The sequence below is a fragment of the Heterocephalus glaber genome, unplaced genomic scaffold, assembly GCF_053883595.1.
Source record: "Heterocephalus glaber isolate CG9 unplaced genomic scaffold, H.glaber_assembly_v1.0 deba00001497, whole genome shotgun sequence".
NCBI classification, from domain to species: domain Eukaryota; kingdom Metazoa; phylum Chordata; class Mammalia; order Rodentia; family Bathyergidae; genus Heterocephalus; species Heterocephalus glaber.
Window position 1 is genome coordinate 52,780,651 of NW_028258320.1, and position 16,522 is coordinate 52,797,172.

Consider the following 16,522-nt stretch of genomic DNA (forward strand, 5'->3'; position numbering starts at 1 on the left):
CATGGAAACTGAATCTCATCTGGAACCATGGCTGCATGCAGCATAGAGAAGAACAATACTTGACTTTTCAGTCTCTCTGATCCAAGAAGGTGTCAGAGAGAAGTCAAAATAGATGATGAGCAGGATGATCTACCCTACTCAATGAAGAATAAAGCTAATACCAAAGAGAAGTTTAAGGAAATAATATAAGAATGCAAAGGAGAAAGCCACTTGTTTTTACTAGGAGAATCTGATCAGAGACATCTGAACTCAACTCCAACAAATCAGCAGGATTTATGCAAGAGAGAGAAGATGAGGCAGGCAATCCTGGGTGATGGAACATGAGAACATGACTCTTCTAAAAATTTGAGATTATTTCAGAATACAAATTTTAAATTTTAAGGATGATCTAGAAACATAGCAAAATTTTATGACATGAAATTATATCACTCCATTGTTTTCAGAAACAAAAAAACCCCAACAAATTAAAAAAACCCTCAAGTATACTTAGACAAACTAGTATATCAAATTATACAAAAGAAGTCCACAGATAGAATAGACACCAGGACTAACTGATTAAACATCTCCATACCATTCTGAAGGATGCGGGTTCTTTTTCTCTCTCTCCTTCCATCCTCAGCACTAACTTCATCCTGAGGCTGCTTAATCATGTGATGCTAAGATGCCTGCAGCAGTTCCACACATCACACCCAAGAATGATGATGTCCAAAAGAAGGGATGAACAGTCTTCTCCTTGGTCTCTTTTTCCAGAACTCCTGAACAGACTTTCCATGAGACACATGCTCCCTTCTAAACCTCCACTCACAGGGGAAGTAAAATTGGCATGTTTGGCTTAGCTGTGACATTTGGGCAGAATGAATGTCAGGAAGCCAACCATATGACCATAGTGAATACTGGGTTTTAAGTTTCTCATTTTATATCCATTTCCATTCTCTTTTTTTTGGTACTGGGGATCGAACTCGGGTCCTTGCGCTTGCAAGGCAGGTGGCGGAACCACTGAGCTAAATCCCCAGCCCAATACTGGGTTTTAAAAGCAGCATACAAGGGCCGGGGATGTAGCTCACTGGTGCAGCACTTGCCTGGCAAGCACAATGCCTGAGTTCAATTCCTGGTACCAAAAAAAAAAAAAGACAGGAGTCATTAAATAACTAAGTCATAATATTTGCATGGAAATAAATGTCCATAAATGAAAAATAATTGTGTAGGGTGAAATAACAAGAGACATTGTTTTCCGTTTTTTAAATTGTCTCTACTGTTGGCGCTCCATCTTTTCTATTACTCTGAGGTGTTAATACATGAAACCGCCATGAAGAGGGGCAGTGGCCAGCGTTGACCCCTCTTTTACTCCACCCTCCTGTCTCGAATCTTCACCTTTGCTTCTGGTTTTAGGATGGCTTTTGGCAATATGCAGTATTAACAAGAGTGACTGGTGGGGCTCTCCTTAAAGTCTCCCTCCATTGAACTACTTTCCAACACAGTCACCTTGTGTGCACTGTACCTGATGATTCCAGTCCCTTCCTACCTCCACAGTGGTTGTGAGGACCAAAATTCATAGATCCAAAAGAGCTTTGAACTCTGGAAGAAATGCCCAGTGAATACATATGCAAACCACACATATAGCAGAGCCCTCTTGCCCCTTAAGATTATAAAAGGATGCCTTGAATTCTACCCCGTGGAAGTACAAAGCATACTGCAGCTCTTTTCTTGTTTTGTTTTGCTTTGTTTTGTGTTTTTGAGACAGGTCTTGGTATGCAGTTCAGGCTGGCCTTGAATTCACTATGCAGCCCAGGCTGGCCTCGAACTCGAGGCAATCCTCCTGCCTCAGCTTCCTGAGGGCTGAGATTACAGGCGTGTGCCACCATGCCCAGCTTTACTGAAGCTCTTTTCATTTTCTAGAAGCCACAGATTCTGGGTTCTGTTTGAGGATGTGCAATTGTATTTTGTTCTACACCTCTGCCCTTCTGTGACAACGTCTACTCTTCCATCCTTCTCAAAACCAATGCAGAGGTTTCATCAGAGTGAGGCATTTGCTAAGCACCAGGCTCTGGAAATTGCAAATTGCCTTAGAGAGCTTTGTTGGCCTTGCAGCAGAGGATTCATCCCTGCTTTTTCTATCAGAAACTTGCCTCTGCTCTCTTTCTTCTTCCCACCTTACTTCTAGCTCACCTCTCTCTAACACTGTCCTCCAAAACTTCAAATATTGTTAGATTTTGGGCCAGGGGTTTAGTTCAGTGGTTCTGCTGCCTGCCTCACAAGTGCAAGGTTCCAGGTTCGATCCCCAGTACCAAAAAAACCAAAACCAAACCAAAACAAAATATTGTTAGATTTCATAAAGGAGTATTCTTTGAAAGGTGACCCACAAATTATATGCAATGCCATTGAGTTGGGAGGTATGATCTGCTTATTGGCTAAAGATGCCCAGACCCCAAGAGCTACAAGTCATGAGTGGGTGTCTGCATGGCAAAAGCAGTAGTTTTAAAAAGAAATGCTCATCGTATGGTTTGGTTTGTTTGTTTGTTTTGTTTTAAATAAGGTCTCACTATGTAGTTCAGGCCAGTCTTAAATTCACTATGTAGCCCAGGCTGGCCTTGAACTCCCATTGATCCTACTGCTCCAGCTTCCCCGAGTGCTAGGATTACAGGTGTGCACCACCACACCCGGCATCATCATATGTTTTAGATTATTTGAACCAAACTTTTCATTAAGAGTAATGAAAATGCTGGTAAGATTTCTCAAATTTCTTCAAACTCATCAAAGAAGTTGATAAGGTAATATGGATTTACCACGCAAAAAAAAATCTAAAGTGGGAACCCATACGGGTAGTTTGAAGACAGAAGCTGGTTACAGTGTGAGAGCACATGCCTGTCCTAGTTTTCTCAAGTAAGATTCTCTTTTTTTTTAAGTGCTAATTTTATTTTTTTTTATTTTTTACTTTTGGTACTGGGAATCAAACTCAGTTCCTTGCGCCTGTGGGACAGGTGGTGGCACCACTGAGCTAAATTCCCGGCCCTCAAGTAAGATTCTTGATGGCTGTTCAGGGCAAGAGGCAACAAAGTCAGAGACCAAGCAATGGAGTGGAACAAGGGTGAGTAAGAGGAAGCCCTCTTCCCATGAACTGAAGCCCCCGAAAAGGCTCTACACTCAAGGTAAGAGTCAATCAGGCATCACACCCCGGCCCCACACTGTCAAGAGGCTGGCAGAACAGGAACAGGAGGAAAGCCTTTCCAGAGAAGACACGTGGCCTGCAATGTCAGGCTTTTCACTTAACACGAGGTGGTCCTTGATTGCTTCCACTCCCACTCCGCAGTCCCTGAATGCAGCAAATGGCAATTGCTGTGGAGGAGCACATCTTTATTTAGGGCTCAGGAAGCCCCCCAAAATAATTGTTTAAGGACAATGTTACAGCTTGTATCTAGATGTCTCCCCAAAACCTCATGCAGTCATGGGTGGGGGCTTTTCAGAGGTGGCTGGATCTAGGGTGTTTGGTGCTGGAATCGAGGGTGTGTGATGACTAAGTCAATCTGCTGACTGGTTTGGCATAGTTCTGCCTAGGATTAAGGGTGTGAGTGTCACACCCACCCTAGGATGGTTAGCTTGCTTAAAATTTAAGGGACAGAAAGAGGGCTGGTGTGTTCTTGTCTGCCTGCTTGCTGTCAACTATTTCTCCTCTGTGACGCCCTCCTGCCATGTGCCACCCTGCCTTGGAGCCAGCCAATGGTGAACTGAAACCCATGCAAACTGTGAGCCAAATAAACCTTTTCTCCTTTAACTTTGGGTGTTGGGTATTTTTGTCTCAGCAACAAAAAAGTAACTTAGACAATGACTACTTCCAAGTCAAAAACCATCATAATACAGAAAATAAAATGTTATGAGTGTGAACTAGAAAAAAAAGAGAACAAGGAAAAGAGGAGGGGAAAATGTAGGAGAGGGGTGAGAAGGGGAAGACAGTGAAACATCTTTGAAGACTTCTGAAATTCTAATTAGCAGAAAAATATTTTAAAATATTTACACACACTATGTTTGAGAAATAAAAAGTGAGATGGAAATTTTTCAGGGAGAGCAGGAAACTGTGTAAAATAGCCTAGTATATTTAAAAAGCAACCACATACAATTTCTAGAAATAAAAAGTAATCAAAGTTAAAAGCCAAATTGAAGAATTTAACTAATATAAGATTAGTTTCAGCAAAAGAGAAAATTAGTGAATCATAAAAAACAGAGAAATTGGGCCGGGGATTTAGCTCAGTGAGTTCGCCACCTGCTGTGCAAGTGCAAGGACCGGAGTTCAATCCCCAGTACCAAAAAAACCCAAAAAAACCACAAAAAACCACAGAGAAATTTTTTAAAGCAATCTAGATGTATGGAGAGATTAGAAATCAGTAAATGAGGTTAAGAGACCTAGGCACAGCAGCATTTGCCTGTAATCCCAACTACTTATGAGGCCAAGGCAGGAGGATCATAAGTTCAAGACCAGGCTGGGCAACTTAGCGAAACCCTCTCTCAAAAATTTTTTAAAGGGGAGCTAGAGGTGAGCTCAGTGGCAGAACACTTACCTACCATTCATGAAACCCTGGATTTGATCACCAGCACAGAAAAGAAAAGAACAGGGTGTTAAGCATTAAGTGATACGTGTAACCAAGTGAAAAATGTTTAGCACATGTTTAATAAGTGTTCCAGAAGAGAGGAGATGGGAAGTCTGTCAGAAGCAATATTTGAAGAACTATGAGTTGAGGCTTTTATATTCCTGATAAAGAAACAAGTCCACGTATTCAGGAAGCCCAAAAAATTCCAATAAGAACTAAAAAGCCAGCCGTGGTAGAAAAAAATATTTTAAAGGAGTGTCCTCTGACTTTGTTATTAGAATGACAGCTGACTTCTGATAGTTACTATAGAGCCAGAAAACTCTAGGATTTCATTTTCAGTATGCAGAAGGAAAAATTATTTACCAAACAAAAATTTTAGGCCTAGCAAAAAGTTTGCCAAAATAAAGGAAAACTATTTACATTTTGAGATAAGCAAAAACTGAGCTTGGAACCACAAGCCTGTAACTTAAGGAAATTTTAACTTTCTGTTGAAAATAAAATTATCTCTGATACCTGGTGTGAGGTGTAGGAAGTAATGAAAGCACAGGAAGTAGTTCATACTTGGATAAGATAAACAAGAAGTGATTTCATAAAGCAAGTATAGTAACTAACACCTGATGAGATTAAAAAGGTACAGTTAAAATGTGTAAAAAATTTGACAAAATTATAAAGAAAAATAGAAATATCCATAATCATCTTGAAAGAAATTAACTCAATAATTAATGGGCCAGAGATTTAGCTCAGTGGCTCCGTGCCTGCCTCGCAAGAGCAAGGTCCTGAGTTTGATCCCCTGTACCAAAATATAAAAAATAAAAATAAAAAAAATAATAGTTAATACTTGAGGTGCTGAGGAATGAGGATCACTTGAGCTCAGGAGTTCAAGACCAGCCTGGGTGATTAAGTGAAAAAACATCTCAAAAAAAATTATTAGAATAAATAGATGGGTAAATCATAGCACATGTAAGTTCTGAACAACTATAATAACAAACTTCATCTAATAGGCACATATGGAAAGCTGCTTTTAATAATGCATGATTTTTTGCAAACCCAAGCAGGACTTTTATAAATATCAGTCATATTCTAGACAAGTCTCAAAACTTTCAAAAAATTAAAATTATAAAATCACACAGAGCATATTGTCTGACCATAATGCAATTAAGCTGGAAATCAATAACAAAAAGATAACTAGAATATAGCCATATTTTGAAAATTAACAAACACACTTGGAATTACCCATTCTTGCCAAGGAATAAATCATGATAAAGTTAGAGCGCTTTTAAATAAACTATGATGAAAATGGTAAATGTCGCACTTGCAGGATGCTGCTAAAGATAGGCTTAGTATTTACATTCTTAAGTGAATACAGAAAGGAGAAGCGGCTGAAGGCAAGTAAGGTGCTATATAGGAGAGGTGATAATCATCTATTTTAGTAACCTAGAAAAATAACAAGCCAGCTGGACAGGGTGGCCTGTAATCCCAGCTCTCTGTGAGGCTGAAGTGAGAAGATAGCTTGTTCCTGGGCAACTTAGTGACTTAGCGAGACCTTGTCTCCAAAAAAAAAGAGTCTGGGGATGTAACTCAGTGTAAAGGTCCTGGTTTTAATCCTTAGTACCAAGGTGGGGGGTGGGGGACAAACTCACATGAAATAAAAAGAGAAACTAATAAATAAAAGGAAGAAATTGATGAAATGGGAAAGAGGCACACATACAGTAGGGAGAAAAATTTAAAAAAGAGTTCACTGAAAATGCCCATATATTGCCGGGTATGGTGATGCACGCCTGAAATCCCAGCAGTAAGGAGGCTGAGGCAGGAGGATCACTGTGAGTTTGAGGCCAGCCTGGGCTACTACAAAGTGAGACCCTGTCTAAAAAAAAATGCATCTGATATTAAAATAAGAGACTTTTGCAAATTTTGTGCCAATAAATTTGGAAATTTGAGACCAAGTTGATAAATTCCTGGAAATACAACAAATTGAACTTGGAAAAAATTGATTTTTTAAATTGATTTTTAAGGACATTGAATCAACAGTGAAAAGTCATCTCCCAAATAAAATTCCAAGCACAGATGGCTTTTTTGGCAGTTTCTACCAAATGTGCAGGAACAAAAGATAAAAATCTTATACAAATTCTTCCAGGTAATAGAAAAGCGGGCAACAATGCTCAGTCACTTCAGGGCATGGTGGCACATGCCTGTAATCCCAGGACTTGGGAGGCTGAGGTGAAAAGATCATATGAGTTTGAGACCAACCTAAGCTACATAGTAAGTTCAGGGCCAGTCTGGACTACATAGTGGGACTCTACTTAAAAACAACAACAAAAAACCCACAATGATGCCACCCTGGCAATAGCAACAATAATAGTATCAAAGACAAACTAGATATATTGACATACCATAAGGACTAATAATTTGAGCTGGACATGGTGGCACCTGCCTGTAAGCCCAGGAGGCTGAGGCAGGAGGATGGATCACTGTGAATTCAAGACCAACCTGAACTACATAACAAGACTGTGTCTCAAAAAAACAAACAAGAAAAACCAATAATGTACCACCCTTAACTATAGAAAAGATAGCTGCAATTATAGTATAAATACCAAGACAAATCAAATAATGACATATAGTAAATATCTACTAAATGCAACAACTATACTTCCACTAATAATAGGAAGAATTCAACAGTAATAGGAGAGAGTTAACTAAATATGTAAATAAATATTAATAAAATTTAGCTGGACATGGTGGTGCACGCCTGTAATCCCACCTCAGGTGGCTGAGGGATGAGGATTGTTGCAAGTTCAAGGCCACCCTGAATTACAGAGAGATACTCCATCTCAAAAAGAAAAAAAGAGAGATTAATAAAAATTGTTATATTAGTAAAGATAGAGGGGGTATGGAATGTAAAAATGTCTCTTTTGGGGAAGGTGATTTTTTGAGACAGCATCTTGCCATGTAGCCCAGGCTGGCCTCAAACTCACAGCAATCCTCCTGCATTAGCCTGCAAAGTGCTGGGATCACAAGCATGCACCACCATGCCAGGCCCTGGAATGGGAAAACGAAAGAAATAAAATTTGAAAAGTATAGAAAGATGAGAAAGGAGAAAAAAAGCAGATAAAGAATCATATTAAGGAGTGAAAGGAAATTAATAGAATTAGATTAAAGTAGTAATAGAAAAGAACAAACAAGGGGAGAAAAGAGAGCAAAATAAAGAGAAAATTAAAAGGAAAAAAACACACCTCAAACCCCAAAGAACCAAAGGTGGGGGAATTAGCTTGAAAAAAAATCCCTCTATTTTTGAACAGGTCTTTTCTTTCCAGAGTCTGCATTCTTGGAATCCAGCAGATATGAGGTATGGGTAATGGGTCACTGCTAAGGCCTGTTCTGTTTCCACACTTATGCTCATGTGTGTGGAAGCTGAAGCCTGCCCTGCCTTTCCATTGACTGTGTGGGCATCAATGGTATCCACCCTCAGGCTAGCGTCACTCCTGCAGCTGCCATTTTCTATAGCCCTCTGTCTACCCTGAGTCACAATTTTCTCCTCCTAGCTCTATAGTGTGTGGGTTTGTGACGTTCCCCCACCCACCCCCCACTCCAGAGGTCCCTCTGTCTTTGTACCCAGCCTGGGCAACTTTTGAGTGCCTGTCTCAAAAAAATAAACTTTTTTTAAAGGGCTGGGGATGTAGTTTTCACTTCTCCAGCATTTCCAAGGCCCTTGGTTCCACCCCAGTACTGTAAAACTAAACAGCGGCGGCAACAACAACAACAACAACAAAACTTTGGAAGAAAACTTGAAATAGAGAGGAAATTTTTGAACCTGGTGAAAGATGAAAAGAAAAGAAAAAACAAAAAGAAAAGAAAGGGAAGCCAGGCATGGTGGTGGCACACTCCTATAATCCTAGCACTCCAAAGGTTGAAGCAGGAGGATTGCTGCAAGTTTGAGGCCAGCCTGGGCTACATAGGGAGTTCAAGGCCAACCTGAAATATATAGTGAGACCCTGCTCAAAAAACAAAACAATGGGCCGGGGATTTAGCTCAGTGGTTTCGCCACCTGCCTTGCAAGGGCAAGGACCTGAGTTCAATCCCTGGTACAAAAAAAAAAAAAAAAAAAAGACAAAAACTGAAAGAAAGGAAGAAAGAAAGAAAAAGAAAAAAGAAACTACACCAAAAATCATCACAGTGACATGCTAGATCATTACAGGAAAATGACAGAAGATGCTGTGAGGCCAGAAATAACACAAGCATGCCCATAATCACAATTTCTTTTCTTTTCTTTTTCTTTCTTTCTTTTTTTTTTGTTGGTTATTTGCAAGGCTATAATTTTAATGACAGATTTTCCTAAAAGAAACCATTATAACATCTGTCTAAGCATAATCACAATTTCTATTTCACATTGTATTGAGTTCCTACACATCCTAGTAAAGCAATAATAATATCATAATAGAAATAATAATACATAAGAAATGAAAGAAAAATTGTTATTTGAAAATGATATAATTGTATATGTTGGAAATCTCAAAAGACTTTACAGGTAAGTTACTATAATTAACAAAAGAGCTTATTAACATTCCTAGATAAAAATCAACCTACAGGACTGGGTGTGTGGCTCAGTGGTAGAGTGCTTGGCTAGCATGCTCAGGGTCCTGGATTCCATCCCCAGCACTGAAAAGAAAAAAATATCTTAAGTTTAAATGTTCAAAATCTTTTTAGATAAAGATATTAAAATTTACTGGAAGATGTCAAGAAAACGTAAATATTGTAGTTAGACATTCTTTGCCTAAACTCAAATATGGGGTCCGGGGTTTGGCTCAGTGGTTCTGCTGCCTGCCTTGCAAGCACAGGGTCCTGAGTTTGATCCCCAGGACCAAAAAAAAGAAAACTCAAATATGGTAAAGAAGTACATTTTTCCAAAGTGATCCATAAGTTCAATATGATCCAAAAAAAAAAATCCCAATAGCATGTGTATACATTATTTTTTGTTGTAGAACATGTTACCCTAAAACTTAGAGGCTGAAAACAACACACATTTACTATCTCACAACATCTCTGGCTGGGATTTGGGCCAGCTTGTATAGGTCTCCTCTTGGGCTGGGGAGGCCATGGTCTCACTTCCACGCTCACTCCTGTGACTGTTGGTGGGACTTAGTGCCTCTGAGGCTGCTGGACAGAAGCCTTCTCCCCTCAGGCCCTTGTCAAAGGGGGCTCTCTCTGTCAGGGCACTCATGGCATTGGCAGTTGCCCCGTCAGAGCAAACAGAAGAGCCAGAGAGGAGCTGCAAATAACTGGAGGTCAGAGCCTTTTGTAGCCAACCTCAGAATAACACCCACAGCTTCTGTGTTCCAATCATTAGTCATCTCACAAACAGAGAAGGCCTTGGAGCATCGCAATGACCAGAAGCCACCTCAGAATATGTGTGCCATGGTCTGAATGTTTCCACCCCCTTCTCGAAGTCATATGTTGGACTCCTGACCCCCAACGTGGCAGTATTGGAAGGTGGACCTTGGGGAGATGATGAGGGTCCCTTCTGGGACCCTCGGGGAGAACCCATTTTCTTATCCTGAGGAATAAATGGGAGCTATTTGTGACCAGGAACTAGGTTTTCAATCTGTGGTCTCTGTTCCAAAGACAATGTTGTTACAGAGTGGATCCAAGTAATTCAAACTGCCACACTGAGAAAGATTTCTCTAATTATGAACATGTCCATTCCCTTTGACACAGCATGATCCTTAATTTTTATCTTCTTTGGGCCAGGGATTTAGCTCAGTGGTTTCGCCACCTGCAGCACAAGCACAAGGACCTAAGTTCGATCCCTGGTACCAAAAAAAAAAAATTAATCTTCTTTTTTATCCTAGAAATATATCTTACATACATGATGAAAAGAAGGAAACAGGGGCGCCATGCCTTCCTGGGGGAAAAAAAAGAAAAGAAAGGGAAGGAAAGGAAAGGGAAGAGAAAGAAGGGAAAGGAAAGGAAAAGAAAAAAAAAAAAAGAGGGCTGGGGAATTTAGCTCAGTGGTTTCACCGCCTGCTGCGAAAGCGCAAGAACCCGAGTTTGATCCCCGGTACGAAAAAAAAGAAAAAAGAAAAGAAGGAAACAAAAACATCTTGAATTCAAAATATGTACTAGTTTCAGCGAACACAGCAATGACAAGGGTGTGATACTATCCCTTCACCAGTGCCTGCCTGTGAAGGGATCAGAGGAATGACCAACTGGGATGATGTGAGTCATTAGGCTGGCTGGTCGCTCATCACTATATTATCTCTGTAACACAAAATTGAAAACTGCCAAAACCTTCAACCATGATATACATTTTTGCAAATTTAAATGTGCATCTACACTGTGAAAAAGCAATTCTAATTCTTAGGTGTTTACCCAAGAGAAATAAAAATAAATGCTCTCAAAAGAGTGTGCACATCAGCTCTCTTCATAACAGCCAGACTGCACACAACCCTGGTGTCTATCCACACGAGAATGAATAAACAAGTGAGGGTCACATCCCACTGTGGGGCATTACTCAGCAGTAAAGAGTAATAAAGTACTGGCCAGACAACAGCAAGGATGCTGAGTGGAGAAGCCAGAGACAAAAACCGCTGAAGTTGTTGATATGAAGTCTAGAACAAACTGAATCACATTGTGGTGAGAACAGTCACAGCCGCTGTTGGTCCCTGGGGGCTGAGGAGGTGGGCACGGGTAGTCAGGAAGGGATGCCCTTGGAGGTGGTGCAGAGTTCCCTACCTAGGTAGCAGTAGGAGCCACATGAGTGTTGGCTTTGCCAAAACAGGTCAAACTGTGGCCACTCAAGCACTTCCCTTTTTGTGAAGAGAGGACATGCCAGTCTTTAGAAATCAGAGCTATACCAGAAGGAAGGGCACAGGAAATAAGCAGTGTCTGGGGTGGGAGGTCCTGGGTGTCAGAGGTGCCAGTGACATGGGAAAATTCTGGCCAAGCCAGGGGAGCCTGAGGGCTTTCGGTAATCAGGAGACAACCAGAGCCTTTCTTTTCCCTCATGCCTGGCCCCAGCCTGCCCACACAGCAACTGGGCATGGCTCAGGAGCCTTCATCTCTTCTAACTGAGAGGCAGTTGTGTTGCTAGAGCTCAGGATGTTGCTGACCTCAAAGCTCAGGTGATCTCATGACGCTGTCCTCTCTGTCCCTCAAGTTTGCTCTGCTGTCCTTTGTGGCTCCATTCCCAAGTAGAATTTCCACGCATGGGGAATGATGGTCACCACAGCCCCTGGTTACCTCTCACTGCTGATGATACGGCCACAGATGGCTGCTGTTGCCATGGGTTCCAACAAAAGTCACCACACCTTTTGTCCACTCTAAAGCCACTCAGAGCACAGAGTGTTTCCAAAAGGAGATTGGGATGAGGCCATCCAAGAGAGGATGAATGCTGGGCAGGACAGGCCCACAGATGTCCACTTGGGAGAAATGTGCCAGCAGAGCTGCACACAGGCCCAGGGTCTGCCCCAAAGCTAAGTGCATGATGCTCCAGAGGATCATTCTTTCCACATGTTCACTTTAATTCACACAAATTCTAGTCAAATGAGCCACCACAGGGCCAGCTCTGGCAGCCCCTTGCTTGCACCACACTGGAGGCATCTGCCATCGCTAATACACCTAAGCATCTGGTTACTCACATGCTTGGCATTGTTCTAGTTTCTGAACAAAAACCAAGTCCCTGTCCTCATGGGCCTTACATTCCAGTGAGGAGAGACAGACATTTGTAAGATGTTAGGTGATAAGGGTTTTGGAGAAAAAATCAAGGCAAAATCAAGGAGCCTAGAAATACAAACAACTGCTGCAGGGGGAGAGGTTTTCAATTTTTTATACAAGGGGATCCAAGAAGGTGGCATTTGTGAAACAAGGAAGAAAGAAGGGGAGCCATGCAGGTGTCTAGTAGGAGAGGAGTCCAAGTACAGCAAAGAGTCTGAGCACACTGTGTGACAGTTACAATCACTCAGGAAAGCAACACACTCCAGCATTACCAAGGCACTAAGGGGGCAGCTTAGAAGTTGAGTTCAGAAACTAAAAACCCTAGGATCCCTCTCAGGCAGAGACAGGCTGCACGGCACAGCAGCTCCAGGTGTGAGCTGTAAGCCCATGACTGATTCAGGCCTCAGCTCTTCTCCTTTTCCTTGCATAGTGCTAGTTTCTTCCCCTTCCTAGGCACTTGTTTCCTCTCTTGTGAGGTAGACTGGGTGCTTTATTTTCCCTTCTCCTCACCCCCCACCCCCAACTTGTCTGTACCTATAGTCGTGACATCCTTGTTTCTCTCTCAAGGTACACCCAATGCATCCTGCACGGGTGGGCTCTGGTGATTGGTTGGAGGCTCATTTTCCTCTGTTTTGCTTTTATTTTTAGTTTTGTTGTGCAGTGCTGGGAATGAACCCAAGGCCTCTCACATGCTAGGCAAGCCTTCTGATGCTCAGCTACACCCCTAGCCTGTCATTTTTCTCTGAATATTTCTGGTTATCTGGCTTCCAGAGTGTGTGTCTCTCCAAGAACCTAATCCAGAAACAGTGCCTGAGTTTTCTAAGAAATTGAATACAATTAAGTGCTGCTTCAGTCACTGATTTGCCTACCATCCACCTCTCCCTCTATCCCCTCATCCCTCCATCCAAAGACCCCTGAATAAGTGACATTAAGTTGGGTCAGAAGTGTAGGAGGGAAATGTTCCTTTCCATATGGAGATCGTGTTTGACAGACCTAAGGCCACAGATGGCAGGGGTTAAAAAAATAAAACCTGAATCATAGTCTATGGAGCAGAAAGATCAAGCAGGAAAGGATGCTGGAGAGAGTCTGTAGAAATGGAGGTAGTTGGGTCATGGAAGGATCATAGGCCTCTGAAAGCATTTTGAACTAAACCTGAGGATAATGAGATATTATTTGTTATGGTTTTTGTCTAAATGTCCCCCAAGAGCTTCATGCACACATATTTGGGGCTCTCAAAAAGTGATTAAATCATGAGAGCAGACTTCTGGGAAGATGACAGAGTGGTGAGCAGCACAGAAAGAACCTTTCTGGGATTTGGTGTCCTGACTTTGGAAAATAGCAACTTAGGGAGAAGAAGGAGAGAAGTAGGTCCCTGGGACCCAGGAAGGGTCTGAAGCAAGAACTGAAGTCCACAGAGAGAGTGAAAAGAGAGATTTCAATGAAGAAGAGGGAGGTGGCAAATTGCACTTTGTCCCAGAGTCCAGACTCACGGCATGGGAAGGGCAGGTCAAACTGCAGACACATGGTGACTACTGGTAACCCCAGAGGCCTCCATAGAGAAAGGCACCAGTGAAACAGAGCAGTGGATGCAGCAGACTGCAGTAGCTGGCGAGTTATTTGGGTTCAGACATCACCCAGGAGAGGGCAACTGGCCAGTAACCAGCTTGGAGAGGGGCCGACTGAGCTCAAAAATCGGAACAGCTACAGGCTGGCTCCATCTAGTGGCTTCGGATGTCCCGGTAAGGTTGCTGAGTTCAAGTGGGCAGGAGGCACAGGGTCTGTGGCCAACTCAACAAATCTGGACCCAGCTTCATAGCCAGAAACCATACTGAACTTCAGTGGAACTAAAGATCCAGGCTTTCTGGAATTATTTACTACCCCAGCATAAATCAACCACTGTCTTGCTGGGATTAAACAACTCGGATCTAGACTACCTGTGTTGTCTACCAGTGACAGCAAGACACACTTTGAATTGGACTTTTTTTTCTCTTTTTTCCTTATTTTCTTTTCCTCTTTTTTGCTTTTTGTTCTTGTACTGCTTTGTTTGTTTTTCTTTATTGTTTGTTCTTGCTTTTACATGAGTGTGAACCTGGTTTCTAGGGTTTTTGTTGTGGTCGTTCTGTTCTTTTCTTCTTCTTATTTTTTCCTAGAGGTTTCAGTCTATAATGGGCTGGCTCTGAGGCAGAGTGGCAGAGGAGTAACAGTTCATGGATGTGAAAGCAGCAAAAGCAACAAGAGAGTTTAACAGTGACTTTCTGTCCCTTTCATGTTATTCAGACTACCAGGATTAGGGTGGTGCCAAACCAATCACTCACATGTATTGGTTTCATAATCTCATGCCCTTAATCCCAGTATCATACACTCTAGATTCAGCCACCTCCAAAATAGCCTCACCTCATTTGCATGAGGCTTTGGGGGACACCTAAAAAAAAGCCATAATACCATAGATGCAAAAATCCTCAGTAAGATACTGCCAAACAGAATGCAGCAAGTCATCAAGAAGATCATACACCATGACCAAGTAGGATTAATTCCAGGAATTCAGGGATGGTTTAACATACACAGATCAATAAATGTAACACACCGTATCAACAGAGCCAAGGACAAAAACCATGTGATCCTCTCAATAGATGCAGAAAGAGCATTTGACAAGGTCCAACATCCATTCATGATAAAAAAAAAAACCTACAGAAAATTGGAATAGATGGTCTTTATCTCAATCTGAAAAAAGCCATATATGACAAACCAACAACCAACATCATACTAAATGGACAAAAACTGAAATCTTTCACTCTGGAATTAAACAAGAAAGGATGTCCACTGTCACCATTCTTGTTCAATATAGTTCTGGAAACATTAGCCAGAGTAATTAGACAAGAGAAAGAAATAAAAAGAATAAGGATAGTAAAGGAAGAAGTTGGGCTGGGGATTTAGCTCAGTGGTTCCACTGCCTGCCTCTCAAGTGGAAGGACCCAAGTTCGATCCCTGGTACCAAAAAAAAAAAAAAAAGATGCAACAGGGAGACGTTAAATTATCATTATTTGTGGATAACATGATACTCTACACAGAAGACCCCAAAAACTCCACCCCCCAAAAAAAAACTCCACGAAAAGACTTCTAGATTTAATAACCAAATTTAGTAGCATGGCTGGATACAAAGTCAGCATTCAAAACCCAGGCATGGTGGCACCTGCCTGTAACCCCAGCACTCAGGAGGCTGAGACAGGAAGATTGCAACAAGTTTGGAGGCCATCCTGGGCTACATAGCAAGACCCTGTCTCAAAAAAACCCGAAGTCAACACTCAAAAACCAATAGCCTTCCTGTACATGAATATCAAACTCCCTGAGAAATTAGAAAAACAACACCTTTCACAATAGCATCCAAAAAAATGAAATACCTAGGAATCAATCTATGAAGGAAGTAAAGGACCTCTACATTGAAAACTACAGTACTCTGAAAAAGGAGATCGAAGAGGATATCAGAAAATGGAAAGATATTCCTTATTCTTGGGTAGGAAGAAACAGTGAAAATGGCCATACTTCCAAAATTATTATGCAGTTAATGCAATCCCGATCAAAATTTCAATAGCATATCTCACAGAACTAGAAAAAACAATCCTAAAATTCATTTGGAACCAGAAGAGACCTTGAATAGCAAAAGCAATGCTGGACAATGAAGGCAAGGGAGGGGGCATCACAATCCCCAACTTGAAAGTATATTACAAAGTTACTGTGGGAAAAACAGCATGGAATAGGCAAAAACAAAAAACAAAAAAAACGGACCCAAGGATCAGTGGAACAGATTAGAAGATGCAGTAATAAGCCCAGACACACTCAGCCACTTTATCTTTGAAAAAGGAGCCAAACACCTTTACTGAAAGACAGATAGCCTCTTTAACAAATAGCGCAGGAAAAACTAGCTTTCCACTTGCTGAAGATTAAAATTAGACTTATGTCTTTCACCATACATTAAACTAAAATCAAAATGAATCAAAGACCTAAATATTAAAACAGATATTTAAGGGCCAGGAATTTAGCTCAGTGATTCTGCTTCCTGCCTTGCAAGCGCAAGGACCCGAGTTCCTTCGATCCCTGGTACAAAAACAAAAACAAAAACTAAAACACAGAGACTTTTAATCTGCTGGAAGATAGAATACATACAACTCTCAAAGACATAGGTGTAGGCAGACTTTATCAACAAAACCTCAATTGCACAAGAACTACCATAAGGAATC